Source organism: Amblyomma maculatum, chromosome 3, assembly GCF_055883805.1.
Source record: "Amblyomma maculatum isolate TAMU_Amacu chromosome 3, ASM5588380v1, whole genome shotgun sequence".
NCBI lineage: Eukaryota > Metazoa > Arthropoda > Arachnida > Ixodida > Ixodidae > Amblyomma > Amblyomma maculatum.
Window position 1 is genome coordinate 152,325,629 of NC_139346.1, and position 20,105 is coordinate 152,345,733.

Consider the following 20,105-nt stretch of genomic DNA (forward strand, 5'->3'; position numbering starts at 1 on the left):
AAAAATGCCATTTTGTGCTGGCAAGTTTGCAGTCAATAATGCTAAATGCGGGTTTAGAGCATGAAGCCTTATTCTGTGTAGATTAAACGCATGCTTTAAGCTCGAAAACCGCTTTCCCTGGTACTAAATACCCTGTTCTTCTTGTTCACAAGAGAGGCTCTTGCAGATAACTGTGCCCGTCATGTGAGTTCTGAGGAGCGGTCTTATCTTCTCAGTGCTCTTTTGCTAGTGTTTCACGAGTGTCGACACACAAAATCGTCCTGTGTCATAACCAGCTTTCTTAATGGTGTGCCACGCGACACCGTTGCACTTTCGCTTTAGATACCAGCTCATCTCGAATTCAGACACGGTACTAGTTCTCCACTGATGTTCTGCAAACCGCGGCCGTGTTACCCGAAGCAGTCATACAAATTTTAGTTTCTTTTTTTTTTTCACTCTTTCCTTAACCTTCAACGTAGCAGATAGAAAAAATAGCGAATATTTTCAGGCGCAAACTGATTTTATTGGATAATCATCGGTCGCGATTTGCTGACGTGAAATCAGATACATATTTCGCGGTGATGTGGCGCTGCGCTTTCATGTCTCTGTGCTCTAAAAGAAAATCGTATCGATGCCTGATCATTGACTATGCACAGTGCGATGTACTACATGTAGCCTTGAACTTCCGTTTTGGCCGCCACTGTCCGATCACGCAAGCCGCCACTGGATTATCGTAAACTCGCTAAAAGCGAACTATGGAAATTGGACTAACAGATTGCAAAACGCTCGCTCGAGGAAGAATTACAGGTCAGAGCTTATACACATCTTTCTGCCCGCAAACAAATTTTTTTAGTTTCCTGAGCGGCCGGCTTTCTGAAGGTCAGCACCACCCAGAAGCTCGGTACTTAGGTCACATAAGTTTTAAGTGAAACAGTGGTCCAAAACCTAAATGTCTCTTGCGGTTAATTCTCGAAAAATAGTTCAGAAAGGCGTTACCTGTGCCTGTATAGCGAATTATTATGGCGGAGTGCGCACAACGTTTCGAAAGTAGATTAGGATTTTAGACAAACTTGGATGGTTTATTTTTTATCCGCAGTCTCGCATGTGTCGTGATAATATGCAAACTGTAGACACGTTTAGCGGTGGCCGTATGCCGCACCACCCTGCTTACAGGGTTCAGCCTTATCCATCTATATTTATGTCAAATTTCGGCACCATTAACAGGTTTTGAGGCTTCACTACTAAAGCAATACATTTCTGACTGCTGTTTTTCACTAACTGTGCAAAATGGCAATTCCCCCTCGCGGGTAACTACCACCCATATCACTCTAAAAAATAAAATACATATTTAATAGCGAAAAAATCTCGCTATAACACCAATAAAATTGCTGAATTTAATACCAGAAGCTACCGTAATTTAGGTCATGACATATGCCGTTAAGTGAAGACGGACGATTCGTCCGTAATTGGTTCATAATTTTTATTTTTTTTTCTTATCTTGAATACATTACGCTTTCAATTAGCAACTGCACCCAGTGTAATCACGTGAATATTTGCATATTAGGCAAACAACATCGCAACGTCAATATGGTTTCTGTGATAACAGCTGTCAGCATGTTAACCTTCAAAACAGTATTCATCATTTGCGCTATCACTGCGGTCGAAATTAAATAACTGGGGTAAATGGGCAAGCGCCCCTGGCGCCAGAATTTAAGTGCCAGAAATGGGACACCCTATATATAGGGTAGATATAATATATGCGCTTATATATGCTAAGGTGCATATGAGTATACATTGTATGCGGGTTTCTCTCTTGTATGGGTTAGCTACTGTTTTAAAAGGACACTGAAACCAAATTTATGGCAACAGATTCGTAGAAGTTGTCTTTGTGAGTACTCGAGTCAAATTTAAAAGCACTGCGTGAAGCCTATAATTTGCAAACAATCTTTAAAAAATGCCCTTGAAAACCGCTTGATGGCAACCGATTGCGCGACTCCACCGCCTGTTCGTTGATGGCCGATAGAATAGCGATTGTTCGTGCACCTTTTCTAGTTTTAGGAACTTTTCATACTCCCATTTAGCTGAAGAAACTTCCGTAATCCAATACATGAAATCTGTGTTACGGATTTTGTTTTATTCTTCAAAGTGTCCGTTCTAAGAATTACGGAGAATGGCTGGAAACGAATTACTCCTAGGTTGTACGTAAATGAGAGAGTTTTTACGCTGCATCGTGTGATATCATTACTGGTGGCAAGAAGCTTTATTCGTCGTGTTCAGCGTATGCTAGTATAAATTTATATAACGCCGTTAAAAAAAAAAGAAATTCTGCGACAAAGGCGCACCTCATGCAGTTCGGATTAAGCAGATTTCGCATTAAGCGGAGCCATTTAATGAACTTCATGTTGACAGGGCCAAAGTATCGCGTCAAAATAACTGGAATCCTTATAAAGCGAGTTTAGCATTGGATCCGCTCAGATATTTTTGCGCTTTCCATAATGTATGAGCCGACGCTTGAAGTTGTGCACGCGGTTCGGAATGAAGCGTGGAGAGCTGAAAAATATTTTGCAGCTCGGCAAGTGGCAAAAGGCAGACATCAGGGTAGCCACCATTGGTGGGCGTGAGGGCGTCGGTTTTATTCTTTTCTTTGAATTTCTGTACCATGCGTTGCACCGAAAACGAGATTGACGCTTGTGATACTGTGCTGTGCGATGCCAGTGCACATAAAAGATCCTCAGGTGGTCGAAATTACTCCTTCCACTACGGCACCCCTTTCTCTCTTTCTGCTTTCACTCCCACTTTCCTCCCTACCCTTATGGTGCGGTTCAGGCGTCCACAGACTCCCCTGATGGGGATGGGGCAGGTAGGTCACCGCCGCTTGCGGCGGGGGCTTGCCTGCCACCGAATTTTTATCTGTTGTAGGCCGTCATTGCACCCGCGGTGGTGGAAGACGGCTGTTGTTGCGGCGCGCCTCTTTCTCTCCCTCTTTCTTTTCTTTCTTCTCTATTTTCTCTTCTGTCTGCACGAGGCAGCGGAGGTGGCTCAGCTACAGAGCCAGTAGCAGGCCCGCGCATTTTCTTTTCCCTCTTCCTACAGCCACAACAACAGTACAAGTGTAACAGATACTGCGCCTTTCCTTTCCTGTGAACGAATTATTATTATTATTATTATTATTATTATTATTATTATTATTATTATTATTATTATTATTATTATTATTATTATTATTATTATTATTATTATTATTATTATTAATTTTGATACTTGCCTTGGGGTTGCGTTGCCTATGAGTGACGATTGATGGGTGAGGCGTCCTTGGAGATGCTTAAACTTACCCCAAAAATTCCGACCAAGCGCATGTTTTCAACGAGTTGTTTACGAATACAATTTTCTCGCATATATCATAGCATTGCACCAGGACAATCGGCAAATTCACAGATTATTCCCCGGGGCGCTGTGAACTGTTTTTACATTTATAGTAAATATCTTGTCCATGAGAGAGGCCATAGTGGAGGACTCCGGAAATTTCAACCACCTGGGGTTCCTTAACGTGCACTGACATCGCACAGCACACGGGTGCCTTGCTTTTCGCCTCCACCGAAAAGCGGCCGCCGAGGCCGGGATTCGATCCCGCATCCTTGGGAGCAGTATAGTCGAGCTCCGTAACCACTGCGCCACCCCGGCGGGGTGAAACAGAAGGGATTACAGGTATAGGTGCTCGGCTCTTTGGGCATACTGTGCGATGTCAATGCACATTGGAGAGCCCCTGGTGTCGGAACATCTGGAGCCCTCCACTATACAGTTAAACCATATTGTTTGAGAGGCCCAGGCGAGGAGGAAACGTGTGTGCTCAATATGGATCGAAAGGGGAGGCTTTGTTCTGAATAGCCAACCCACTTGAATAAATTTCCTTTTTATTTTTCTCCGCTCCTTCCTAGACGTCATTGCGGGCTTTCCTCTGTGTAGAACTTTCTCGCCAGCATAGTATACATATAAAAGCGTACCACCGAAGTGTAGCCGGCCGCGTATTTGGGTTTGCTCGGTACGGTGGCTCCGCAAGGGACAAAACGACAGAAGAGACGAAGAAAGCGGGCTGTTCCGACTAGCATCTACCGCCCCCAGGAGCCGAGCAGCCTAGCGATTAGCGGCGCATGCTTTTAGCCGGCCTCCGCTGCACCGGCGGCACGAGGGCAAGTGGAACAGTGCAGTGACGTCAGGCAACATTTGCCGCTTCGTTTGCCTCGTCATGCGCCTTGGCGCACGGGCAGGTAGGACCGCGCAGCTTTTCTCCGTTTCGCCTGTCTCACTGAACCCACTGCGCGAACCACTGATACACTTGGCAGAAAGAGCGCGGAAGCGCTGGGCCGGACGCCAGCACCGGCCATGGCGAAGCATTTTTGAGCAAAAGCTCGCGCGTTTTACGACATCGGCAATGTCGAAAGTGTTTGTTTTTGTTGTCACTTTGTCAATGTTGTGTCCTCGACCTTGGAGGAGCCTTAGAATGCGAATCCCGCTGTGACGTCACGTACAATGAAGTCTAAAGCCGTGGCAGACACGTTCGGAACTTCGCACCCTTGTCATCTAGTGATGACCTAAGCCAGTTTGGGCGACGATTTTTTTTTTTTTTTTTTTTACTGCGAATTACCCTCATCATCCACTGTTCTGAGTGTTCTATGTCCCATGCAGCTACGGTGCGGCAGTATTTTTGTACGTGCAATAGCGGCGAAAAAAAAATCGGAATGGAACATGAGCGTATCGTTATATGTTTATCCGGTTATCGAAAGCTGTTGTAGCACGGTGATGTCCCATTTGGAGAAAGTTATGGAATTTGAGGAGTAACCTTTGGCTAAAAAGGAATTTCTACGAAACCTTATTAACCAAAGTCGCCTCACTTCTTTCGAATCTACCAAATTTTCAAGGTGACGCAGTAAATAAAAAAGGCCTCGATAGGAATTCTGTTTTGGTCTAATTGAGGAAATTTTCGTTGGCGGCACAGAACATGACACGACGATTATTCCTCTTTTGATGCCATTCCGCTTTTATCATGGCGGTTCCCCGCGATAGCGCGTAAGATATTAATTGCGCCAATCAAAAATAGCAAAGCGAATAAAGCTAGATTAGCAAATAAATAGTCAGATTAGCGACTACTGCTCCATTCAGCTGTGGATTACAACCACGGGTTTATTGTTCAGCCTCTCGAGTTCCTTTATTTTTCTCATGAGGTTTCAGTGTGTTGGGTGGTGATCCACAAAAGTCTAGCAGGAGGAGAAGATTGTAATGTATACGTGCATAGTCCATTGATACAGCATGAGAATACTAATGAAATGTGATTAAGGCAAAGGATTGCTTGATATGCAATCATCAAGAGAAAAGAAAAAACCGTTCTACGACGAATATGCATTGACGTTTGACCAGCATGCGGCTGTCTCTCCTGAACCCCGCCAAGAACACATCGGAGTGGGAGGAGTCGGAAGAGACAATGACCCTGGCCTGTGGTTGATACGAGCAGTGAAACGGGGGGGGGGGGGGGGGGGGGGGGGGGATACTGTTCGTACTCTATAACAACGGTGAGAGGTTTCCTTGCGCAACATGCGTACGTTGTGGGAAAGCAGGATATTCATGCATGTCACAATCGTAGCCTAGATCCGGTCAGGGCTATAATTGAGTCGCTTTTCCACACGGTTGGAGTTCGAGCACCGTGGCAAAGCACCCCGTCTTAGAAGCGGATAGATTTGATTTGTAGGAAGGGAAAGGCGCGGTAACTGTCTCACCTGTTTTGTGTGGACACCTCAACCAAGCCGTAAGGGAAGGGAGGAAGGTGGGCGTGAAAGTGGAAAGAGCAGCCGTAGTGGAGGGCTGCGGAGTAATTTCGACCACCTGGGGATCTTTAAAGTGCGCTGACATCGCACAGCACACGGACGCCACTTAGTGTCGTCTCCATCGAAACGCAGTCGCCGAGGTCGGGTTCGAACCCGGGTACTCCGGCGGCACAGTAGTCGGGCGTCTTACCACTGCACCACCCCGGTGGGGCCTTAGAAGCGGCTTGATTGTTTTAATTGATTGATTTATAGGAAGGGGAAGGCGCGGTAACTGTCTCACTTGTTTTCTGTGGACATCGCAACCGCGCCGTAAGGGAAGGGAGGAAGATGGGGGTGAAAGTGGAAAGAGAGAAAGAGCAGCCGTAGTGGAGGACTACGGAGTAATTTCGACCACCTGGGGATCTTTTAACGTGCGCTGACATCGCACATCACACGGACGGCTCTTCGTTTCGATGGAGGCGAAACGAAGAGGCGTCCGTGTGCTGTGCGATGTCAGCGCACGTTATCTGCGTACTCGCTTTCATGGTAGCTGAGAGAGAGAAAGAGAATTTTCGTTTGACAGATTTTTGCCAAGAAAAGGAAAGGCGTAAATATTAAGAGAGAGAGAGAGAGAGATTAAGTGGGGACAGCTGCTGATAGCTACAATGTGGCTTAACAGACATTATGTTGTGACTGGCATCCGTGTAAACGCCTCCGTTAAAAGCTCGTGTATGGTCTCTCATCTACTTAAAGGGCAGAATATTGTGACGAAGGAACTGCACTGCCTCACCTAAACCACAGGTGCCTGTTGTTAGTGCCAGGTGCACCGAGACACGAACATAAATCTATAGGCGTCATATATAGGGATCATATTGTGCCTATAGAAGAGAATTTCCACGTAATGAAGAAGACAGCGCAAAATCCGGTATACACATTTTCATACCGTGCACCGTCACGTTCCAGCTGAGCGATATTCGCTGAAGGTACATTTAACAAGGAATTTGTACTTATATACGTAGTACCTCTGCTTAAAGGGCTGAACTTCAATTCCGTCGAACAGAATTTTTCGCTGTGCGAATAAATCGACTCAACAACAATAATAATAATAATAATAATAATAATAATAATAATAATAATAATAATAATAATAATAATAATAATAATAATAATAATAATAATAATAATAATATCTTCATATAGAACAGGAAATTCGCCGTATCTGTCGCACTTTTTGGACACCTGAGCTGCGCCACCAGAGAAGGGACTCTTGCAACCCGTTTGTATTTCTTGAAACGATGTCTCAAATGATAGGGTGACCAAACGATACAGGGTGTGCCGGTAGACTCAAAAAACGATAAGGATCGAATCAAAGAAATGTTGTCAGCTTTCTCAAGAATTATACCACGCTCCTTAAGAAGCAATGTCACACAAACGAAAGTCGATGAGCTTAGCGTGCTTGGATGCATGCTGGGTAATTCGCCATGTTGTCGTCGTTGGCAGCAGACGATGCAGCACGGCACTGCAGCACAGCCTCGTCTATGGTCGCGTAATGCGCGCAGGCGATGCTGGCGCGCCCCGCGGAGGAAGAGGTGCAGGGGTTAAGATGCCCGACTATACTGTTCCGAAGTACCCGGGTTCGATCCCAACCGCGGCGTCTGCGTTTCGATGGAGGCGAAACGAAGAGACGTTTGTGTGCTGTGTTATGTCAGAGCACCTTAAAGATCCCCAGGTGGTCGAAATTATAGCCCTCCACTACGGCTCCTCTTTCTCTCTTTCCACTTTCCCACTTTCCTCCCTTCTCTTACGGTGCGGTTCAGGTGCATACAGAAACAAGTGTGAGAGATACTGCGCGTTTCCTTTCCTGTGAACCAAGTAAAAAAAAAAAAAATGGCAAGATCGGACAGGCCGACTGCGGGTTGTTCACCATCTCCAAACACCCGAGTACGAGAAGGCAAAGGATCCCTCTAAGCGAAGCCGACGCGAATGGCTCGCGTGGGCTAGCAAAAGCGAGATCAACGCTAATCCGCCATGATGTTGTCGTTGGCAGCAGACGACGCAGCCCGGCCCTGCCCACAGCGCGCAGTGCGCGCAGACGATGCTGGCGCGATCGAACAGGCCGACTGCGGGTTCTTCACGATTCCCAAAATGCGTCTGCACGAGGGCGAGAAGCTCTAGCGACGCCGGCGCGAATGGCTCGCACGGGCCAACGCACGCGAGATTGACGCTAAAGTATCAAACTACTCGCCAGAACTGAAATCATGAATGTCGGCGATGTCGACAGGCGGCCAGATCCAGACGCATAGTGCAGTCAGTCGTTGGCGCTTGAAGAAGCGTAGCTTGAACAGGTCCGCGACGCACTGTTTTGCATTTCTCATAGCGCGCCCGATTTTTCGGGCGCAGTGTTGACGCGTATGTTCTTCAGGAATCTGCCGACAATTGCGCGCACGTAAAAGCAGCGCATGAAAAGCCGCGAGTTTTCTCTGTGGAGCGTCGAAAACGACAAGGCACTTGCTCAATTCAGCCTGGCTGCGCTGCTCGCCGTCTGCTGCCAGCGACATCATCATGGCGGATTACCCAGCATGCATCGCTTCATGCAAGCTCCCTATACAATTGAGGGTTGGGAAACACCCCGGTTTGCAATTTCCTGCACGTAATTTCTTCTTCTCTGCTGAGCTGTTTATGCGCTGGTGGATAGGTCTTACGACCGAGCTTGTAACGAGAATGCGAGTCAGTGCGTCAACGGCGATCGTCCGGAAAGTGAGCCCTCGGGCGATCGCGTGCGCCTTCTCGTTCCCCTCAAGGCCCTGATGAGCCGGGGACCAGATCAGTACGATTTGTTCTGCTGGCACTTGCGCTTCTTTCAGAATTTCGGCGGCTGCAGCAGAGATTCTGCCCATATTGTAATTCCTAATGGCTGCCTTAAGCCACTAACTATGACACTTGTACCCTTTTGTGTTATTGCTAAAGCAATGGCAACCTTTTCTGCCTCAGTTGAACATGGTGCGAACCTTCGGAGTGTTCAAAGCGGACAGATAACGTACCGTCTTTGCCAAAAGTAACCAGGCTGCCCGATTTGCTCCTTAGCCCTGTAGTTAGGCGTTTTACAGGACATGCCAAGTTATTAATCCCCTGTGTGGAAAAAAAGCCCATCACTCTTATCTGTAAAGACCATTTTTTTGCCCTTTGAAATAGATCAAGGGCTCCAAACACGGTTGAGAAGGAAACCCTGCAGCCTGGTTACTTTTGGCAAAGACGGTACCTAGAGCAACTAGGGATATACCCAAAATTCCCCCGTTGCCAAAGAACATGCATCCGGTATTTCACGAAGGTAGACGCAAAGATAGGGCTGTGGCCCTACAAGTCAGATTTGAAGGTAGAGCCGACGTGCTCTACACGGACGTTGCCGAATACGCTAACAAGGCATCACACACAGCGGTAGGGGAGTAGAGTGTCGTGCTGCACCGTTACAATTACGAGTAATATTCAGGGCATGTGCCCTTAAACAATCCATAATGCACTTGTCGGACTAGGTTACGTAATAAATTTCACTTACCTGATTGACTTACAAATTGATTGATACATCGACCGATTGATTGATTGATTGAGTGAGTGAGTGATTGATTGATTGATTGATTGATTGATTGATTGATTGATTGATTGATTGATTGATTGATTGATTAACTTATTTAAGTGACCTCTATTGGAGCTCCACCACCGAGGTCCTTAACCATTGGTTTACCACACGGCCATATAAACTCTAAGGGTTCGCGCCAAGGAGCAGCTTCCTCCCCCCCAAGGGAAAAGCCAAGCTCCATTCAGAGCACTACACATACACGGCGGAGGGTGCAGTTTAGTCGCGGACCAGGGCGCGTACATTGTTACAGTCGGGCACGTTTTGCTTCGCCCGCAGAAAACGTAACACGCCCCTCACCCGCGCCGACACTTCCGTGCGGTAAACACTATATAAGCGCCGCCGCAGACCCATCTTCGACCCTGCCCGGTTTGTTATGGCTCCGGTGATGAGGGAAGAGTTAACGCTATGCAAACAAACCACATCGTATGTGTATTTATATCTACTGACTTTTTTTCTGCTCTCATTCTTTCCCCTTGGGCGCAGACGAAATAAACCAGAGCATCGCTTTCGACGGCGCGTGTGTGTGTGTTCGCGCGCGCGTCTTATTTAGGGTTTCCACGCTGTGTTATCCAAGCGACTCGCAGCGGCGTGTGCGCTATATATGACTGTGAAAAACGGATTGAGGCCCCGGCTACGAGCCCCGTGAGTGGATTCTGGAAGCCGGCAACGCAATGTTGCTATTGGCGGAACGAGGATACCGGAGCCCGTTCCACCTACGAAGGTTTTGTTCCTTCTTGAAAAAAAAAAAAATAATTACGACATGAGGCGAGTGATGGCTGTAAACCAAAAGGGCTGAGTAATTCGCTGCCTTAGAAGGATCAGATAAGTCCGGTGTAAGTAGCTATACAATTACTCTGTTGTTACTGCTACCCCTATACTGCCCCCACCAATATACTACTACTACTACTACTACTACTACTACTACTACTACTAATAATAATAATAATAATAATAATAATAATAATAATAATAATAATAATAATAATAATTATTATTATTATTATTATTATTATTATTATTATTATTATTATTATTATTATTATTATTATTATTATTATTATTATTATTATTATTATTATTATTATTATTATTATTATTATTATAGTTTTCCATTCTTCTTGGGATAGGGGAAGGCGTTCGAACTGGTTTAGGCAAGGATACAGGTGAATGTACAAATACCCGCAGGCACAGGGAGAGACGATGCAATGATGGCGTAGAGGTAGAAAAACCGCCTCGCATGCAAGTGAACCGTGGTTCAAATTTCTGTGCCGCGAAATTCTCCACAGATTAAAAAAAAAAAAAAAAAAAAAAAAAACACGAAAATCCACGTGCCGATGGAATTACATAAATGTTTGTGGTGCGACCTGATGCCGGTGAACACCTGCGGCAACGCATTCCCTCACCAGAACAGGATTTGGCTACCCTGGTGTATCAGTTGGCCACAACCTCCTATGATTAGTCCAAAAACCCTCGGCCCTCAGTCACCAGCTGCTGCGGAGCAACTGACCACGGCGGCGGTCAGACCTGTGACGCAGCAGGGGGTGCTAAGAAAGCCTGGCTCCGCTGGACAGGCCGCCATTGGAAACTGACCCTGGCAACGTTTAACACTAGAACCCTAGCTTGTGAAGCTAGTTAAGCAGTGCTGTTAGAGGGCATGAAATGGGATGTCATAGGGCTTAGTGAGGTTAGGAGGCCGAATGAGGCATATACTGTACTGAACGACGGGCATGTACTGTGCTATCGAGGTTTACCGAAGAGGCGAGAACTATAGGAGTAGGTTTCCTTGTCAATAAGTACATAGCGGGTAATATAGATGAATTCTATAGTATTAATGAGAGGGTGGTAGGCATCGCAATCGGCTTAATAAGCGGTATAAACTGAAGGTTGTACAGGCCTACGCACCTACATGCAGTCATGATGACCAAGGTAGGGAAAAAGCAGGCATGGGGACCAGGCAGTGGGTGACTATGGCATTGGTTATATAGAAATAGCAGGGGGGAGTTACTAGTTGAGTTTGCAGATCGCAATAATTTGAGAATCATGAATACCTTCTTCAGCAAACGGAAGAATCGGAAGTGTACATGGAAAAGTCCTAACGGGAGACTAAAAATGAAATTCACTTCATATTGTGTTCTAACCCCGCCATTATGCAGGATGTAAAGGTAATCGGGAAAGTGCAATGCAATGACCAGAGGATGGTAAGGCGACCAAAATGCAGACCGCACACATTGCTAGCGGGAGAGTCGGGAGACCCTCCTCGCTGTACGCGCGGGGAAAGAGTTTATTCCGCTCTTTCCCTTCCCACTCCTTCCCCACGCAGACCAGTTCGGGTGCCGTAGAGAAGATGCTCACGGTAACGGGAAACATAGACTGGGAATCGTCACAGTTTTGGTTGCAGAAATATTTGAATGATGAGGACAATCATTAATCGCGCATAAATATGTTAATTTAGTTGTTTTTTTTTTAAGAATTAGGCTGCAATTACATGAGTGTGGAAGTGAGCAGCATGCCGTTTTTAAGCCAGCCGTATAATTTTGTTCAGAAATTTGGGCTTCCAAATATGCACTCAAAACTTTTTCAGATTTTTCTCTATATGGTAGAAAATGTACCGTTTGTGAAAGTACTTAACATTACGTCTAACTGCTAAATGTGGTGCGACAGTTTTCAGGCCGCCAACTTTCGGACCAATAAGCGAGAAGGATGTTGAAACACGACCTTGTCCGTCGGATATTTCACAACGGGCATGATTAAAGACTTCTGTACAATCACCGGTCATCGCTCAAGGCAAACATTCCGAGAAAAATGCTGCGCGCGTGGGAGATTTCGTTTGTAAATATACGCGCTTCTTAATGAGAGGGCTCGAAGCGCTATACGCTCGCGCACTCACAGCAGGGCGCTGCGCTCGAACGTCAAAACACGACGTGTACGTGTCTTTAGTTTCAAGCAGAATGAGTACAACGCTTGAATGGCTCGCGCGCAGGCTTTGCGCTTGACAGCTTCCTGCTACGTCGCGTGTGGAGACCGTTGTTGGAGCTTTTGTTTTTTCGTCGTCTGCTAAAGCGTCCGCGGGTGCGTAGCAGACGATCCACGCGTTGGCAGACGGTTGCGTCGCTTTGCGAGTAGTCTGCGACGTATACATACGCACATGGCGCATCTCGTGTTACCGTATATCTTCACGGCTGTCCTGAAGGCAGATAGTGATGGGGTGGTTCTCGCACATGTGGGTGCGCCGCAGCCCAGTTATTTGAACCACTTACGGACGACATGTAACTAATTAGGCGCGCAGTTACTCGACTTGTATGTACATGACACACTGCAGATGCTGGAAGCAATGCCGCTGTTGCCGAGCGGACGTAAAAGCTTATCCACCATTCTGTGCCCCAAAACATTTATTTTAAAGTCCTCCTGTCAAGATTAGATGGCACTGCGCCGACACAAACGACGATGAAGGTTTTGTGGGTTCTCCGGCAGAAAACTGAAGCTCGAGCTTCAAGTGCTTTCTCTCTCTCACACACACACACACACACACACACACACACACACACACACACACACACACACACACACACACACACACACACACACACACACACACACACGCACGCACGCACGCACGCACGCACGCACGCACGCACGCGCGCACACACACACACACACACACACACACACACACACACACACACACACACACACACACACACACACACACACACACACACACACACACACACACACACACACACACACACACAATACTCCGGATGCTATCTGCAGTGTAACATCTAAACCCAACACTTTACTCTCAGTTCCCGAACCCAACAGGGATCGAAATACCAATCTCACATTCTTCATTTCCCTCAGCCATCGGTGTTCTGGACTGAGGACTCCGCACATTAAGGACAGCTGCAAAAAATCTGAAATAAATGTTTTTATTAGCCGCATCACGTCTGGAAAGGGGAAATACAGAGACCCTGAATAAACTTGAGCGCTCAACGAGAGAACAGAGCCCTCTTTTTCCTTACTCCGTGGTTCAGGTGTCCACAGAGAAGAGAGACGTTTACTGTGGCTTTTTGTTTCCTCAGGTCCGATTTTCATGTCTCTTTTCCATGCCAGTCGCAAAGGTGGCCATAACGTTGCACGGTACCAAGCACTGTACGTCTATCGACGCAGCGGCGACGACGGAGTAGCAGTTGTTCGCGAGTAACCTCGGTGTTGGAGTTGAGTTATAACTTGATGATGCTGATGTATTAGTGAGTGCTTTGCTTTTCTGTTGCTGGTCTGCTAACTTCAAGGATGTGTTGCCTCGAAGCGTTGCCAAGACTAAAGTCGGCGACCGACGAGCGGAAGCTCTGCCACCGTCACTTTTAATGTCTGACTGCACGATGCATCAAATCATCTTGAGCTAATCATTTTGTCCGGCGGTTAGGTTTTGGTTAGGCAACAAGAGTTTTAACAACAGACTGCTTTCCGTCACGGTAAGCACATACTGGTGGGCGAGTTCGTTTGATATTCTTGCAATAAGGTCCTCCCGTGTCCTCTTTTCTGTCCTCCGTGTATTTTTTGGCGCTTTTTTGCAAGGATTCCGTCACGGGCAATACTGTGTGACGGCTACTGAGGACTTGAGTTGTATCCGACTATAGTTTGTGTCGGCATTTTTTAGCATTCTCTTTACATGGGAAAAAAGCTGGGATGATATGGGAGAGAGAGATTTTATATTGGATGTCTGGAGGCTTATAGTGCGTCTGATAAGTGGCAGCTCGAACAAATATCGCTTGAAATCCAGGTCACTTGGACAAACGAGCGCGCGACAATATATGATGCGTGATTACGCTGCGAGAGGCTGCAGATGAACCGAAGGATTTTTCGCAATTGATTTGCCTGACTTTATTTTTATTTATTTTTTTTTTTTCAGTACCGCGAATGATCGCATGGGACAGAGTTAAATGGAACGCAACTGGACCGACCAACAAGAGCTAGAAAAGAACGACGCAAGTCGAGATAAGGCGCCCCAACACGGCTGCACTGCGCTGCTTGTCGTGCCGTGTTATCATTCACATTTCGTTTTAGCTGCAGCTGTTCCATTTACACAAAGAGGGCTTCCCACGCTGCATATCTCGCAGGGAAGCGAAGCTTGCGAACTACGCCGCGAGTGAATTACCAGGAGACTCCTTAACAATCGGACAAAGAACGTATAGTAGCTCTCACGAAGCAAACTATCAAATAGCGTTTTCTTCTGCTTAGCGCGCCTGCTATTTACGGGATCGAAAGGGATAAATTCGATTAAACCGAACGTTCGAATTAAGCAAGTCCGCATCAGTGAGGCTTCGCTGTAATTCAAACTCATTTTCGACCCTCTTCGATTTGACGAGGCTTGTCTGTGCCAGGAGTGTCGTCCTTCCTTGCTGCGACCAAGCATAGCTCCATCCCGATCCACGGCCGTCTTTGTCCTCTTTTTTTCATCTCGCAGCTACCTAACACAAGCAAAAGAGCAGGAGCGGCGGCAAGCAGGCACGGTCGCCGCCGGCATGCCGAGATTTCCGGTCTCCCCGGCACACTGATGATGGCGCTGGTCGTGGAAATCGGTTGGCTTGTGTGTTGCGTGCGTGCTCTCTCTCAGCAGTGGGCTCATTCTCCTTCTCTCTTCCCTGCGGGACGAGAGAGAGAGGAAAATGGCGGAAGGTTGCCAGGGCTGCGCTCAAGGCTGCGCGCTGTGTCATGATTTGTGTGTGACTGCGAGCGAGCGTCGCCGCAGCTCGGCCCTCTCCAAGGCCGCCTTGGGCCAACGTCGGCGAATGGGAGAATGACACTGTATAGTATATTGCGCGCTTTCGGTGCCCCATTGGTTTCCGCGCCTGGCGGCCAGCTCTTTCTATCGGTTGCGTGGTGCGCTGTGCCGCGTTTCCGCGAGCATAATGAGCCTAGTTCGCAAAAAATAATAAAGACGTGAATTCACCCGCTCGAATGTGCACGTGCAATGCGCACGTACAGGTGTATATGTTCGATAACGTACACGTTCCTTATCAAGCCGCGCCGTCCCCGTTGTGCACCCTACCTGTCCTTAATCCACACAAATAGGACTATATGCCATGCTGACTAGCAAAGAGCGTAATCGCAATAGTAAACGTCCAACGAGCTCGCCGCGGCCAGTGACGGAAAGAATAAAGCTGCGATTACTTAGTGATCAAGTAGCTTGCGTGCTTGTTTATTCATTTATTTTTACGTGCTAGAGGCGCATTCTGCGCTATACGAAATGCCTGCAATCAAGTGTTTGCCGTTTCACTTTGTTCAGCGTGATCTGCGCCGAGCAAATTGGACGTGGCACCTGTGTAAATTTCCGCCATTTAAGGAATTGTTCTACGAAAGTGAAATACGAGTTCGGGAGTTTTGTGCATTACGCCAGCGTCAGATGCGATCGCCGCTGTCAGAAGATGAAGCTGTCGTTGAGAAAACGAAACTATATATAGACTATGTACCCTTTATAGTTTTCGAAGCGAAACACTGAATAAATAGAGAAAGGAAGAGAGAGAGTGTTAAATAAAAGAGAATAAATATCGTAACAAAGACAACTGGGCACAACGTGGAGAGAGAGAGAGAGAGAGAGAGAGAGAGAGAGAGAGAGAGAGAGAGAGAGAGAGAGAGAGAGAGAGAGAGAGAGAGAGAGAGAGAGAGAGAGAGAGAGAGAGAGAGAGAGAGAGAGAGAGAGAGAGAACAGCTCGTCGCGCTACTGCTCCGATTAGCTCTTGATTGCTGTAGTCGTTGAGTATACTGAGTTGAGTTCAGTGAACTTTCAACTAGGCCAGTGCAGCATTTAAACAGTTCACGTTGCTGCGATTGCGCGCATTTGTACGCAGCTTGTCCGGCTCTTTCATCGCATACTAAGCGCGCTGTCCAGGGGGGACTAATTATCTAACCAGCGTGTCTCGAGCTACCTAATCTAGCTGTTCCATTCTAGTGTACACCTACTGTGGCCCCAGCACTCGTTCGAAGCTTTGGTGCGGTAGCTACCATGACGCGCACGATGAATCATGATCGAACAAATTCGGTACATCCTATTCCGTTTCGTCGGGCTCCGCAGAGAAGCTTCTTGCAAAACTCTCTCTGATCAGTGATGCATGTGGCTGAGAAATACTCTGGCTTCATACGCGATCCTGCCTTGCATAGATTTGAATCTCAAAGCCAGTTTATTGAAATTAAAATTAGAATTAAAATGCGCCTTTCTGATTGGTCGGGCGTCCAGTTAGAGCTTCCTTGTAAGGGTGAAATGGGATCGGGAACGTAATGCCTATAAAGTACGGAAGGTTTTCGCAGTAGAAAAAAAAAATGCGCGGAAATATTAAAGTAATTGTATACACCAATGTATGCGTGCGTAAGCATTCTTGCTGTGGCTCCGTAGACTGAGCAATCCTTGCCGTCACGTCATCAGACGTGTCGTGACATGCTATGGGTGAGGTAGAGGTCAGATGATATATGTGGCCGGTTGTCACGTGATGTGTTGCTATGGTCATGCGGTGTGTGGCTGACGGTCACCTGGCGTGGGTTAGGGGAAATGAACTTTGAATGAATTACGTATTAATTGATTAACTACACCTAGGTAGGTGCTCGCTAATGAGCTAATCAAGTTCGTATTACTAGGGACGAAGACAGCTCAAAACAAGGACACTCAAATGCTGTCTTTTCTTCTCTTTTTTTTTTTTTGTCCCGTCTTCTTTCCAAGTATGAATCACCAACTAGCCCAGCACCATGCTTTATTGAAAAAAGTTGGTATTAACTAATTAAATACTATCAGTATAAAGGTCAAGTTATAATTACAATTATTTGTACTATTATTGTGTCTCCTATATAAATCTAGCATAGCGGCCGCGGCGGTCGCTTTTTGATGAAGGCGAAAAGCAAGGTGCCCGTGTGCTGTGCGATGTCAGTGCACGTTAAAAAACCCCAGGTGGCCGAAATTTCCGGAGCTTTTCACTATATGCCGTTCTCATAGCCTGAGTCGCTTTGGGACGTTAAACCTTCACGTAAACAGCTTTAAGACGCTCCGCGTGGTAGCTTGTAACTCCCCTGCCGACCATGCTTGGTGGTCCCTGTGCACTCGGCCCCCTGGACAATGAGCCAAAGCCGAAATACGCTTTAGTGATGCCCTAGTCGAACTGCAAATGTTTTTTTCAACCTATTAGAAATAGAGCGTAAAAGGCGCGAGCCCGCTTTCATTGGCATGAACGATTCTTCATTCTGCTCAAAACGTGTACAGTAAAGGACCTGCTTCCTTTCGTCGCCACAATTATAACAGATGGTCACCGTTTATATGTCCTCTTTTTTAAATTTTTTTGTCGATTCCGCTATGATTTAGAATGGTAATCTGCTTGTTTACCTACTATTTCAAGATAACATGCAAATTAGCGCGTTGCCGCATTAGCGTTCTATCATTGTGTTGGCTCTCTCACCCTCAGTGCAAGCATGCCAAAGCAAGCCTTATGCATAACAGCGGCACCATCATTGTTCTGGGGCGGTACGATCAGAGCTCGATTGCTTGTGTCTCAGTTACACCATTGGGTGTACAACAGTTTAATCGCGGTTTATATATCGCCCTAAAGACACGTGCAGCGCTTTTTTTTTATGCTTACTAAGGTAATTGCTCCGACGACCGCATGTAGATGTCCAAGCAATACGAAAAGGAACACTTCGTTCGGAGTGGTAAGACAAATTTATTTTTACTTCTACGGGGCCCTTATCGATGAGTATCACCGAGATCGTTCGTCCAGAGGAAAATACCTTTGCAAGATACTTCCTTCCCTCGCGCATTGGGGAGAGAAGAATTTGTTGGTAGCACCAATGCGAGGCGCTTTCTTTCACTGCAGATCCTGGACATATACACCGTCTCTCACTCTTCACAAGTGCAGCCGAGAACAAGCGTCGGCTGTTCCGTGTCTGCAAGTATTCGGTCCCGCGAACCAAGCAGCTAGTTACGCAACCAGCAGGAAACGAAACCGTGCGACGAAAAAGTTCGAGAGAGATAAGGCGGTTATGAATTACTCGCGCGGCTAGCAGAGAACTCCAGGGCGATAAGAACGCTCTCCTTAGCCTCACATTCTCCTATAGAGAAGAAGTAGGACCGAAAAGACGACGGAGGCCTTTATTTCTTCCTCTTCTACTTTTCTTCCTTAAAGTATTTCGTTTCAACCCCACACAGCCGGCTGCCGTGCGCGGCAGCGCGTGCAGAGAATACGCAATCATTCGTCGTTGTCGAGTTCGCCATCTATTCTTTCACCCTTGCGCAAAAGGCGCTTAAGCGCCGCGACGTGCTTTATTTGCGTTGGTGACGCGAATATCTTCCTAATAGCCGCCGTTGGAATACAGAAGGCTCCACAGTAAGCCGCGGGGTGAGGAACCATTATTTTTCCTACGGCGCCAACAATGAATGCTAATTAAGTGAAAAGTATGGGAGGGGGGTACACTCCGAATGTGCCTTGCCTACTTCTTCTGTTCCCTCCTACTCTACTCTTTCTTTTTATACATGTCTTTTCTTGCTCTCTAAAATCCCGTCGCTCTAAAATCTGAACGCGCATTGTATAATACTACATGTCTTGCACTCAGAGGAGAGCAGAGAATCGTGCAGCGTTTGTTGGACGAATGCAAAGAGAGTAGTTTTTGACGTTGCGTCCCAGAAACCGACCGACCAAGCGACCCCCCTTGGAGCAGCAAACGAGCCGTGTTGGATGGAGCAGAGAGAGAGGGAGGGTGGCGCCCAGTTGGTCGGAATTGGCTTCAGGAAAGAACGGTGCTGTGAGCACCGAGCCAGTGAGTAAAACGACGAAGCGAAAGCCCACACAACTTTCTCGGAATGGGGACGAGTCGATGTATCGCTGCTGGTGCGGAAATGGAGGTGGATAAAGAGAAGACGCTGGAGGCGTGGGCACACGCGGGATATTGTTTGCCGCCCCGCAGAATTTTCCGCCTCGCGAGTCGCCACGATAATTCGACTAGCACGCAAAACATAAAAGGGTGTAATAAATATGCGCACCCCTGCAGAAGATATATGAAGCTTCTCGTAATCAGGGGTTGCGGCATACGTGCACAGTCTTGTTGAAAGCTAAACATTTCGACAGATTTGCCTGTCTGGTTGGGTTGATAACTAAATAAGACTTGAAATTTCTCCAACCAACACTTCTGTTTTATAAAACCCGACGTTTCGGAGCCGGCTCGGCTCCTTCTTCAGGGGTGCATGACGCGGGGCTGCGTGCAGCTATAAGTAAAGGAATGGTCGAGGGGGAGAAGAAGGTGGGGGGGGGGGGGGGGGGGGGGGAATGGGGAGGGGGTGGAATGTGTGTGAAAGGAATGAGAAGGAAGGAGGGGGGTTTAGACGAGTGAGGGTGCCGCAGGTGCAGGTGTGCTCGCTGGCGACTTTTTTCTTTTCTTCTGTGAAGTGGCCAGGAGAGAGCGAAGACCTTGCAAGTATACAGCAGGGAGGTTGCCTGTTGTCCGGTTGATGTTATTTGCGGTAGACTGTATGTGCCATGACTCGAGGAGGCGTCTTTTGCGGTAATTGGTCTCGGTCTCCAAGATGAACGTTTCTTCGAAATTTATTCTGTGGTCGGAATCTTCTGAATGTTCAGCTATGGGGTTGCGTTCTCTTGAAAAATTTCGTACATCGTTCTTGTGTTGCCGAATTCTTTCTTTTAGGTTTTTTGTTTCGCCAATGT

At 47.0% G+C, this 20,105-nt stretch overlaps 1 protein-coding gene across 2 annotated transcripts in view; it reads left to right on the forward strand.

Moving 5' to 3' along the window:
* Positions 1–20,105, forward strand: part of LOC146196492 (uncharacterized) — an 84,569-nt gene that overhangs the window by 475 nt on the left and 63,989 nt on the right. The gene's annotated exons all lie outside the window — the stretch shown is intronic.